Genomic DNA, 13,607 nt, shown 5'->3' on the forward strand with positions numbered 1-13,607 from the left:
TACCAGGAGAAAGTCTACCTAATAAAGTTGCATATAGATTAACTCCTCAGGAAAACGCAGAAGTTGCAAGACAGGTTCAAGAGCTGATGGACAAGGGGTTGATTCGAGAAACTTTGAGTTTGTGTGCTGTGCCAACGGTGCTTAGTCCGAAAAAGGGAGGAGAATGGCACATGTGCACCGATTCCAGAGCTATCAACAAGATAACAGTCAGGTATAGATTTCCTTTGCCCAGGATGGATGATTTAATGGATTGTTTAAGTGGATCCAGGTACTTTACTAAGATAGATCTGAAAAGCGAGTATCATCAGATCAGAATTCGGGAAGGCGATGAGTGGAAAACAACTTTCAAAACCAACAGTGGACTGTATGAGTGGTTAGTGATGCCTTTTGGGCTCACTAATGCACCCAGCACATTCATGAGACTAATGAATGAGGTTCTGAAAGAATATACAGGTAAATTTGTTGCTGTTTACCTTGATGACATTCTAGTTTTCAGCAAAAGTAAAGAGGAACATTTGGAACACTTGAAGTTAGTTTTGAAAACCTTGCAAAAAGAGAAACTACTAATCAATCTGAAGAAATGTAGTTTCATGAAAGAGGAGCTGGTATATTTTGGATTTGTGATTTCCAGAGACGGTTTGAAAATGGATCCGGAGAAGGTACAAGCAATCAGAAACTGGCCTACTCCTAGGAGTGTATTCAAGGTAAGAAGTTTCCATGGACTTGCTAGTTTATATCGAAAATTTATAAAGGGATTTAGTCAAGTTTGTGCACCAATCCTTGAGACAATCAAGGAGGCCAATCAGCCATTTCGATGGACAGAAGCAGCTAATAGGAATTTTAATTTGCTGAAAAAGAAGATAACAGAAAAGCCTATTCTGGCATTACCAAATTTCGAGAAAGTCTTTCAAGTGGAAACCGATGCAAGTGGAGAAGCAGTTGGTGCGATGTTAAGCCAAGAGCAAAGGCCGATAGCATATTTCAACGAGAAGTTAAATGATGCAAAGAAAAAATACTCTTCCTATGACAAAGAATGTTATGCTATTGTGTAGGCATTGAAAAAGTGGAGGCATTATTTGTTTCCGAAGGAGTTCATCTTATATTCAGACAACCACGCTTTGCAGTTTATTAATAATCAGCCAAATCTAAATCAGAAGCACGCTAAGTGGGTGGAATTTCTGCAAAGTTTCACTTTTGTAATAAAGCATAAAAGTGGTAAGTCTAATAAGGTGGCGGATGCATTAAGCAGGGTAAGTTTTCTTTTGCAAGAATTTAAAGTGGGTGTTGTAGGTTTTGATGAAATGATAGAAATGTACAAGGATGATGAGGATTTTAAAGACATCTACACTACAGTGCAGAATCCGGTAAGCCATAACAGAAGTCAATGGATGGATTACCTTATCCAAGGAGGCCTGTTATTTAAAAGCAACAAATTATGTGTTCCTAAATGTTCAATGAGAGAAAACATCATTAAAGAGAATCACAGTGGAGGATTGTCTGGCCATTTTGGACAAGACAAAACTTTCGCTCATGTGAATGCTTTTTATTATTGGCCTAAAATGCAAACTGATATTAAAAAGTTTGTTGAGAAATGCAGGGTATGTCAGTATGCCAAAGGAAGGAGTCAGAATACAGGTCTGTATCAGCCATTACCCATACCAGATCGACCATGGGATGCGGTGAGTATGGATTTTGTTCTGGGTTTACCAAGAACTCAGAGAGGAAACGATTCCATTTATGTTGTTGTAGACAGATTTTCTAAAATGGCCCATTTTATTGCTTGTAAGAAGACTAATGATGCCACACACATAGCCAATTTATTATTTTCTGAGATTGTAAGTATACATGGTCTACCTGTGAGCATTGTATCAGATCGAGATACTAAATTTGTAGGGCATTTCTAGAGGACACTTTGGAAGAAGCTGGGAACTAAACTCAGTTTTAGTTTAGCCTACCATCCTCAAATAGATGGACAAACTGAAGTTGTGAACAGAAGCTTGGGAAATATACTAAGAAGTCTGGTACATCAGAATCCCAAACAGTGGGATTTGGCATTAGCTCAAGCTGAATTTGCTTACAATGACACACCAAATCGAAGCACAGGAATGAGTCCATTCCAGATCGTCTTTGGAATGCACCCGAGAGGAGTATATGAGCTAAGGGACTTGGGGAAACAAGAAACTAGAAGTGCAAGTGCTGAAGATTTTGTTGAACAAATGCAGAAGCTACAGGAAGAGGTTAAAGGTAAACTACAGGAAAGCAGCAAGAGATACAAGCAGAGAGCAGATTTGAGAAGGAGAGAAAAAGAGTTTTAGGTAGAAGATTTGGTCATGGCATATTTGAGGAAAGAAAGATTTCCTACAAAGACTTATAATAAGTTGAAACTGAAGAAGATAGGACCCTGTAAAATCAAGAGGAAATTTTCAGCCAATGCTTATGAAATTGAGTTGCTGGAAGGGATGGTAATATCCCCCATTTTTAATATTGCAGACTTGTATCCATTCAAAGAGATAGAAACAGAGTTGCAAACTGAAGCTACAGGTGATGAAGTTCAAACTGTGGATTGGGAAGAACAGGTACCAAAAACATCCAAGAAAGAAGTTGAAGCTATTTTAGATCAAAGAATATCCAAGGAAACTCGAGGACAGAGGTATTTTCAGTATCTTGTCAAGTGGAAAGAACAGCCAATGGAAGATTCCAGTTGGTTGACAGCAACTGAATTGCAGAAGTACGACATAAATCCTAAAAGTTTAAAGAACCAATCTTTTCTTCTCCGGAAGTCTCATGCAGAGCATCGGAACTGACCAGCAATGTGGAAAACTGTCCACATGTTGTGGTTTGACAGGGTGAATTTTATTACCTGTTTGTTCAATTTCAGTTTTACTGAGGAGGTCGATTCATAGTTTGTTATTATTGTAATAAATACAGTTGTTTTGTTTGAAGATTTAGTGATAAGATCTATTAAATGAGTGTAACCGTGAGTGAGAAAACAGGGGATTGTGTTATCTGTTGGTTAGAGCAATTAGCGGAGGAAGTATAGAAGAAAAGCGTTGTTGAACCTGGTAAGATCGAAAGGCGTAAATACGGGAACCGAAGTTGAGTTAAGTTCAGTTCTGAATTGAATGCAATTCCAAAAATTACGGCATCGGCATGTCACTCCAGTGAATCGGTGATCCGAAAAATGGTGCGTGCATTGGTGTTATCAACAGAAAAATCATTGGAAGCGGATTGTCGATCGCCATTCGGTTTTGAAAACTCCGCAAGTGGATCTGGAAGCCTAAAAAGAAGGGAAGTCGGGACTCAACTGGTTAGGAGACCGCCAAGTCGAATGTCGATTGCCTTGTTAATATTCCTCAGTGATAATCACTAGATTTCGTATCTGTGTAATTTAATTTTATGGTGGAATGTGTTGAAAAGTGTGCAACAAGAAATGCTTGTTGAGAGTGCAACAAGATGATGGAGCTCAGTGAAAAGAGTCGCCTTCACTAAGTGGGCCCGCAGGCTATTTTTGGCGCAAGTATATTTTTAGACTATGTCTATTTTTAGACATATGGATCATGTCTATGGATTGCAGGTTGTTGTTTATGGATGATTGGTCAAGTTGGGAAAAATAGATGGACTTCTATTTTTGATGAAAGTGTGAGTGATAAAAGTCTATTTTTAGACTGGCTGTCAAAAATAGAAAAGTCAAATATTATTGTCTCATAATAATATTTGGACTATAAACTTGATCTTATTCTCTTGGAGCACTTCAGTTTGAGCTACAGAGGTGGCACATGCAGCTATCAGAAAGAAATACACTTTTCTTATGAGTCAGTTAAGTTTTTGCATGCAGGACTTCAGTTAGAACTCAAGTGAGTTGAGTTTAGCGGACTGGAGGTGTAGTTGATGGAGTTGTGTTCAGTTTAGCTTTGTTAAACTGGTTGTATTTAGTCTAACTGATCAATAGACTAGAGATGAGTTGGGTGAATTAGTTATTAATTAATTCACAAGTTATTAACTCATAATGTAACTATAGAATACATCAGTTAACTCAGTTGCATGTCAGTGCATGTTCATTTCAGCAGGGACAGGTGTTAGAGAATCAAATTGCTATCAGTTGTGACTATAGTTGTGCACCAGATCTTGCACAATCAAGGGATTGAGTATGCCAATGAGTTTGCTCATGTATTTTCCTAGTATTGTAGCCTTTGCTCACGTCCAAAAAAGTGTGAGTGATTATTTTGAGGTGAATACGAGTTTGGGAAGTCATTCTCATCAGTTCTTGAGCAGGTATTGAGCAGTGGAGGTAGGCAAGCAGTGGAATATATTTGGAGATCAGATCTAAGTTGTATTGTGTGTAACAGGTGGAGCTGGTACTGGATTTCTTGTGATAAGCATTGTACTTTGTAATGTTACATGATTCAATCAATATAATATACAGATAGTTGGGGTTTTAGCGAGATGCTTTCCCCGGGATACATACTGTGTTTATGAGTTTGATTGATGCTTCTATGTGTGCCTGTGAATGTTTCTTCTTCTGTAAGTTGATGATCACCGTAGAGGAGATTATGTATTATACATGTTCCGCTTATAAGTGCATAATCAGGATAATCTCTGTGAATATGTGTCATATTATTCAAAATTTCTACATGGTATCAGAGCTAGCTGATTTGTAGAAAAAGTTTCTACATGGTATCAGAGCTAGATGATTTGTAGAAAAAGTTTCTACATGGTATCAGAGCTGCTTGATTTGTAGAAGAGATTTTTTACAGGATATCAAGCGAGGATTGATCATTGGATCTATTATTTAGAAAGTGTTTACATTTTATTTCTTTAGGCAGAGTCTGTGATTGGGCCAGGTAGCCTCTGGATTCATCCTTCTTTTGGAAGGTGAGATATCCGGTGAATGCCCATACAGTCGATCTCTGTACAAGAAATACTTTGTTCTCACGAATTCTAGATCGGAAGCGGTTGAGTTTTGAGCTGGTGGAATTCGAATTTAATTCCAAAGCAAGAGATAAAACTCAGAAACATTCAGTGTGAGAATGGAGACAGTATGCCCCAGTATCTCACGAAGTTCACCCAATGCCGGGATGAGCTGGGAAGTGTGGGGGTGACTGTCGAATGAGAATTTGGTGAGTCTAGCACTCCTTGACCTTCCTAAGAGTTGGCATAGCTACCAGGACTCGGTGAATGGAAGGGAGAAACTGCCAAATTGGGAACGACTATGGTCGGATTTGATGCAGGAGGAGATTAGACGGAGCACCAGAGACGGTTCTTCATCCATGCAGGATGAGGAGAACTGTGCCTTAGCGAGTAAGGCGAAGAAGGGGAAGGGGAAGGTTTCTCTTTCTGAATCCAATTCTTCCAATGATGGGAAGAAGGTTGACAAGGCGAAGGTGAGATGCTTTCGTTGTCATGAGTTGGGTCATTATGCTACTAATTGCCCAAAGAAGAAGTCCAAGAAGGGATCCGGGGAAGGATTTGAAGGTGAGGCAGCCTCACTTGCTTCACAGTTTGAGTTGGACTTCACACTCTTCGCATGCATGGTTTCATCCATGGTGGGAAGTGGTTGGTTTCTTGACAGTGGAGCTTCTTTCCACATGACCGGTGACAAAAGTTTGTTCAGTACTTTGGAGGAGAAAGATCTCCAGATACTCATAGGGATGGGTAATGATGAGAAGTATAGTGTCTCAGGTGTAGGCACGGTTATTTTTCAGAGGGAGCATGGAGCTCGCTTTACCTTGACCGATGTAAAGTATGTACCAGGACTGAAGAGAAACTTGGTGTCGAAATGTTGGAAGACAGAGGCTATGATGTGGTCTTTAGTAAGGGAAAGGTTTTCCTTAGACACATCATCACTAGACAAGTGAAGCAGATTGGTTCACAGGTCAAGAACCTATATGCTCTTGAGGTTCAAGATGCATGCAAAGCCTTGAGCAGTGAGGCAACTGATGGAGACTTGGTGGTTGAGAGGGAGCGTATATTACCTCTCAACATGCAGAGCCAGAAGAAGTCTCAGACGATTGTGGAGGAGCCACGATTGGTGCAGCAGCTTCAGGAGATTGTGGAGGAGCCACAACAGGGAAGCTGAGAGGAGATCGAGTAGAGACATCTACTCATCCAGAGACCTCCAGTAGGGGGAAACTTCAAGCCAGGTGGGCTGAGGGATCGCATGCAGCCATACCTCCAGGTAGGAGGTGGGGTGATGTGGATTGATCATCCCAAGGAGGAGGGGCAGGATCCTCGAGGTACCCAACCTCTTGGATGAGACCTTGCTACGAGAGCCCCAAATGTGTAGTAGCAGGAACTGACTGATTGGGTAGAGAAAGATGCGGATGGAGCGGCAGAGAGAGCGACATTGCAAGGAATCCTAGGACAGCGCATAGCTAGCAGGTTGTAGCAATGTGAGAGGCACAAGTGTTTTGCACAATGCTAGGTGGCACAGAGAGGTGTGCAATGGTGCGAGATGCATGGAGATGTTGCAGTAGTGCAAATGTCAGAGAGGGAGCACTTGTCAGCAGCGGGTAGAGCTTCAGCATCAGAGGGTGTTTCTATCCCAAAAGGGAGGTCAGTTGGGAGGTGCAGTGCGGATGCAACGCTGGGAGATAGAACCAGCAGCAGCACGGATGCAGTCAGAGATCAAAGTGACAGAGGCTAGAGCAGTCAGATATTGAAGAGCACAAAGATGCAGAGTTTCAGTTGACAGAGGCAATAGCAGTCAGAGACTTTGATGACAGAGCAAGTGGACCGGCCAGATGTGTTGCATGGAGAACATTCCAGAGTTACAGGATCGGGTTTGAGAGGAAGCCTTTCTTGTTGAGAGGGAGTGTTGAAAAGTGTGCAACAAGAAATGCTTGTTGAGAGTGCAACAAGATGATGGAGCTTAGTGAAAAGAGTTGCCTTCACTAAGTGGGACCGCAGGCTATTTTTGGCACAAGTCTATTTTTAGACTATGTCTATTTTTAGACATATGGATCATGTCCATGGAATGTAGGTTGTTGTTTATGGATGATTGGTCAAGTTGGGAAAAATAGATGGACTTCTATTTTTTTATGAAAGTGTGAGTGATCAAAGTCTATTTTTAGACTGGCTGTCAAAAATAGAAAAGTCAAATATTATTGTCTCATAATAATATTTGGACTATAAACTTGATATTATTCTCTTGGAGCACTTCAGTTTGAGCTACAGAGGTGGCACATGCAGCTGTCAGAAGGAAATACACTTTTCTTATGAGTCAGTTGAGTTGTTGTATGCAGGACTTCAGTTAGAACTCAAGTGAGTTGAGTTTAGTGGACTGGAGGTGCAGTTGATGGAGTTGTGTTCAGTTTAGCTTTGTTAAACTAGTTGTATTTAGTCTAACTGATCAATAGACTAGAGATGAGTTGGGTGAATTAGATATTAATTAATTCACAAGTTATTAACTCATAATGCAACTATAGAATACATCAGTTAACTCAGTTGCATGTCAGTGCATGTTTAGTTCAGCAGGGACAGGTGTTAGAGAATCAGATTGCTATCAGTTGTGACTATAGTTGTGCACCAGATCTTGCACAATCAAGGGATTGAGTATGCCAATGAGTTTGCTCACGTATTTTCCCAGTATTGTAGCCTTTGCTCACGTCCAACAAAGTGTGAGTGATTATTTTGAGGTGAAATACGAGTTTGGGAAGTCATTCTCATCAGTTCTTGAGCAGGTATTGAGCAGTGGAGGCAGGCAAGCAGTGGAATAGATTTGGAGATCAGATCTGAGTTGTATTGTGTGTAACTGGTGGAGTTGGTACTGGATTGCTTGTGATAAGCATTGTACTTTGTAATGTTACATGATTCAATCAATATAATATACAGATAGTTGGGGTTTTTAGTGAGATGCTTTCCCCGGGATACATACTGTGTTTATGAGTTTGATTGATGCTTCTATGTGTGCCTGTGAATGTTTCTGCTTCTGTAAGTTGATGATCAACGTAGAGGAGATTATGTATTATACATGTTTCGCTTATAATTGTATGATCAAGATAATCTCTGTGAATATGTGTTAAATTATTCAAAATTTCTACAGAATGTTTTTATGTCGAAAAAAAAGAGCGCAGATTGCTCAGCCTTTGTAAAAAAATACAAATACGTAGATCTCTTATGCGTGAAAAAAAACTTTTCCCCGGTGGCAAATGGTGTCTAGGTCATGTTAAAGGCATGTTAGCGCAGACAAATAAAAGGGGAACTGAATTGTTGTTTGTGAATTGCTGTGTATGATCACCGTATGTATGCGCACATGTTTTTCTCATTAAACGATGGTTTGTCTCTGTATATGATCTTAAAAGAACTGTAAGGCTGCGCCCTATATGAAAAACCGAGTTTAGTTCCGTTCCTATGGTTTTTTTTTTTTTTAATTTTACACCAGATTTCCCTTTCGGTATTTTGATATTTTAGAAGAAGCACGATTTAATTGTAGACTATACTGTCAGCTACTTGTTGCGAAACAAAGAAGAGTGCGATCGGAGTTCGGGGTCATCATTTAGGAAGCAAAAAGCATGAACCCAACATGAAAAACATAATTTAAGCTTAGGATGTATTGACACTTACTTGTTAGGAGGTGAATGTAGCATTTGGGAGGATTTGGGATGAATTTGTATGATTTTGAAACCTCACTGGCCAATGCGCAGCACACTGAGCCCAATGCATAGCGCCTGCCTGATGTGCAACGCTAGTGTATTTTTACATAGGGAAAAGCTGCCTGATACGCAATGCCGACCCTCTGATGTGCAGCGCCAGGAAAACTTGCTGCAAATTTCGGGTTTTCTTCCTCCTTTGCTTGATCTTCCTTCAAAACACGATTTTATCTCTCAAATTTATTTTTTGCACAATGGAATGGCTTGCTATCATGAATTGGCTTTATATACCATACACTTTGATTTTTCTTCATTTCAAACCCACTTTTCTAAAGTCTTGGTAACTTTTTCAAAACTCTGTTTTTCAGTTTGAAGCTTGACACTTTTCTTGGCAATTTGATGGACTGATGTCTTGATGATTTTGTTTCTACTGTAGCAGGAGTTGGAAAGGTGAACAGGAACAACTGCTGAGTGCTTATTACATATAGAAACAATTGAATTACATTAAATTTTTACAAAAATGGAAAAACTTTGTTTTCACCTCTAAACAGGGTTTTGAGGTGAAAAAGATTTATTGAGCATATTAGAAGTAAACTTATGACTTTATGAACCTTCATGTGCCTACTGACCTTTTTATTTGAGCATGATTGACAACCCTAAGACCTAATGGAACTAAACCCTAGGACTAGTTGTTATACATGAAATGAAATAGGATGACTGTGAATGACTAAAAGAAATGTGTAAACAGGTCAACAGGTGGATGTCATGAGGGAAACTGACATGAGACCACTACCATCAGCTGATCCATGACCTAATGGAATGCAGCTGATCGAATGAGACACCTAATATGCATGCAAAAGAGAAATTTGATCACCGATGGAAGTGTGAAGACACTAACACTAACAAGTATGTTTGAAAATCATTGTGCATTTTACTTTATTTTCCAATGTTGTGTGTTGATTGAATGAGCAATGATTTACTCTGTTTTCTGTATTCTATGGTATTAGCCTTGATTTAGCTGGTTGATGTTGGATTTTTGTATCATATTTTTCTAGAATTTCAGTAGCTCATCAATTCACAAGCATTTTCGTTGTAGAGTTTAGGAATAAGAAGTTAGCTTGATCAAGTCACCTATTCACTTTTCTGCATATGTGTTTACTTTCTAGCAAGAGTGATTTACTTTTTTTCCTATGTGTTTACCTTCCAGCAAAAGTGATTTACTATCTTGTATGTGTGTTTACTTTCTAGCAAGAATGATTTGCTTTTATGCAAGAGTGTTATTGTTAGTATTTCAATTCTTGCAAGAGTGCACTATGATATTTCAATTATTGAAAGTGTGATATTTCGATTCCTGCAAGTGCAATCCTTTCATTTCCTACAAGTGTTTCTCTCTTTACTTAGTTACTCGTGAAAATAACCTTAACATCCAACTCTTTAATAATTAATTAGCACTACAACCTCATTGGTAATTAATAGATCGTATTATCATATACAATGCATGATCATTTGAAAGTTCCATACAAACATTGGATTAACAATTAAATGTACAAATTCTCATTTATCTACTAAGTAATTTGGAGGTAATTGAAAATTTCATCACATATATCACTGAATGAAAATACAAAACATTAAACTCATCGTGAATGGAATAAATTAGACCATTCAAATACATGGAAATGGATTTCAAACCCTTTGTGCTACCTAGACCTTATAAAAAGTCTATAAAATTCCTATTTGTACTCCTTCACTGACATATTCAACCACTTCAAATTTTACATTATTCTTGACATATTTAAATCATAATCTACAAGAAAAAAATCCACTTTTCAACTTTTAACACCATGATATCCTGCATTTTAATCTTCTATTTACCACTACTTTCTGTATTCAGTTACAAATTATCCCATTATAAAGAAGCACCACTCTTTAATTTTGTATAAGAAATCCTAAACTTCATAGGATCTCTACTATTCTCAAAACTAAATAAAATTTTCATTTCTCCTATCTAGTCTATCATTCCCTTGGGATTTAAAATTATGGAATAGTCATGTATATCAAGTGTACGTTTACCTCCAACATTTCCAATTGCTCTTATTATTCTCTCTTCCAATCTCATGTGCTCTTCAACGTCTTTTCTCATAAATTTTTATTTTTCTCCATCATCATTAGCCATTTCCAACACCACATGCCAAGTACCTAACCATAAAAATATGAGGGTAATGTATTTACCTGGAGAACTAGAATATACCTCCACTACATCAAAGGATCATGATAAGAACCATTCATGTATCCCACATGAGAGAATACTAGCTTTCAATGTTACTCTAAAAGTGTTTACATCATGTTTGGTGTGGTGCATGGTGTATGGATGAGCCCCAGTTGTTCCATGATGGGCATAGACACATGGAGGTGGCTTACTATTGAATTCTTAGACCTTGTTTTATGCTTATGTGGTATTATTCCTTGGAGTGTTGGAGGGCTTGACAACTTGATGACTTATTCATGATCATCACATGGATGTTGAACTACTTACTTGGAGGAAAACGTGTTTTGAGGATCATTGGGAATTTTGGAGGAGAGAGTTTATCCCTAAATGGCATGGAACCACTTGTTCTCCTGCATGGAGGCTTGTACTTGACTTGAGGGTGCTTGGGTTGTGGTAGTGTTCATCTAGTTATGATTGACTCAAAGGAGCATGCTACTTTGCAGGAGCATTAGAGCATTGGAGGCTTGTGGAGGAGAAGCATTGGAGCATTGGATGTTTTTTGACGATATTAGCTTGGAGCTTGGCATCTGACCTCTTGGAGTGGAGCATTTCATGTGTGCACCTACTTGTTAAAATATTTACTTTTAATTAATTTCAAGGTTTAGGCTCACTTTATGCTATTGGACTCCCTTACCTCTCATTTAAATAGAGGAAGGATATATTTCATTCAATCATTTTTCATTCATCAGCTTGTGTTAAAAGCTAGGGCTTACAATATTGTATCATCTACGCTCAACATAAAGCCTCAAATATACTCATATTACAATTTCATTAATGAAGTCTTCAAACTTTTATCTTTCATTTTCCATAACATAATTGTCTTCCCAAACTTTAAAGATTATAAAAGCCTACGACAAAATAAAACTAGGTTAATACCTCTTGCCTAGTGTCAATCCTTTTTCTTTCATGGAGTTTCTTGATTGAGAGTTATCCTTCTTGGATTTTCCACTTTTTCAGTGGCATAACTCATCTAAGGGTGGATCCCAATGGTATAAATCTTCTAAACTTAGATGGCTTCTTTCTTCCATAGTACTACCCTCCTCTTGAAAAAGATAAAGAACATGAAAATCATATTAATCTTGTATTTACATAATACAATACATTCCTCAATGGGTACCTTATAATGGTATAACCCCAACACATAACTATGTATATGACACCTATGAGAAATACCTATCCCATGGTGTAAATAAAGGTGGTAAATGGATTTGAGATTAGGAGTTGAAAGACTAACAATCCCCCCCAATTATAAGTCTATACAAGTGTACTGCTAAGAAAAAATACCAATGCAAACACTAGCAATATATCCAAGACTTCAACCTAATATGCATTGTATAAAACCTCGTGAATCTCAATGAATATATACCTTAAGAAACCACTAAAAATGGATGCCAAAAACCAAATATAGAAATATCATTGTGCAACAGATGAGCCAAATAACTAGTTAGTGTTCATTGAATTGAACCCATGACAAATGAGAGTAAACACTAATGAGAAGTGAATTTGGCTATAATTCCAACACATCCAAATTATATTAAAAATAACTGACAATTCAATAAGCCAAGTGAAAATGAAAAATAATTAGTTGTGCTATACTAAGTTTGTAGACCATCCCTATAAATTCTAAAGACTAAGTTCAAAAACTATTAAGTGAACAAATGTGTTCCTCTTGGAAACAATACAAAAGCATTTATGAATAGTCCTACTAAAAAAAGTGTCGATTGAAATCCCAATTCTAGGTCCTATAAAACATGTATAGAGAAAACTATGAATGATTTAATGAGTTCATCATAATCTTGCTAAATATTGTTGAGAAGTAAATCAAGTGAATTGTTGGTGCTACCCCAAATCCTAAAACCAAAATGTCAATAAAAAGTTGAACAACCATGCAATTCATATATGATATAGGTGATTGAATCGTCAAATGCAAACAATTCGCATCAATCATCATCATTCATATATGACAATACCCTCAAAGGCATGAAAATCCTCAAAAAAACTCCATTAAAATATTATCCATGCCAATATCCTCAAATCCTCAAAACTATCAAATGATGAAGTGACTTCATGAATAACCTAAGAACATCAAATTGACCAATCCAATCTCCTAAAAATCTCCTCAAAATGTTTATTGATCCATGTTAAAATCATTAAACTTAAATCAATCATTATAAATAAACCACAATCCTCAAAATCACCTAGTAGAATTCAAAACTTGAATTCTAACAATCATTGATATCTTTCCCCTTCTCCACTAAAAAGTGAGAGGTTTTGGGACTTGTGAATCGATAGCATCGATATGCCCCCCTGAAAGTGAAAAATGACAACTATAATGTCTTTCCTAAGACCTAACCATCAAGTGAAAATACAACCTCAAGTTGGGACCTAGTCATGCCCTAAAATAATCAATTCCTTAATCAAAATAGTCATGTCCATCTATTGTGAAATAACCCCCAATAAGCATGGTTTTACTTGTATATGAACTTCATTGTGAGACCATCCTATAAATCAGATTCCAAAATCCAACATTAAGTATGTAACCATCTAAAATGTACTGATTTGTAATAGGATTTGTCGAACCCTCATTTTGATTCAGGCAAGCGCAAAATCAGTTAACTACATTATTAGATCAACTACAAGAGTTATCAAAAGGTGCGAAAGATAGCAAGAATAATATACGTTACAAATATAATTGATATTGAACTACACAACAATTGGTGAATCCACCCTTTTCTCTTTTCCCTTTATAATAT

This window comes from Pinus tabuliformis, chromosome J, assembly GCF_031772625.1.
Source record: "Pinus tabuliformis cultivar Carrire ecotype Pingquan chromosome J, CPIR1, whole genome shotgun sequence".
Lineage (NCBI taxonomy): Eukaryota > Viridiplantae > Streptophyta > Pinopsida > Pinales > Pinaceae > Pinus > Pinus tabuliformis.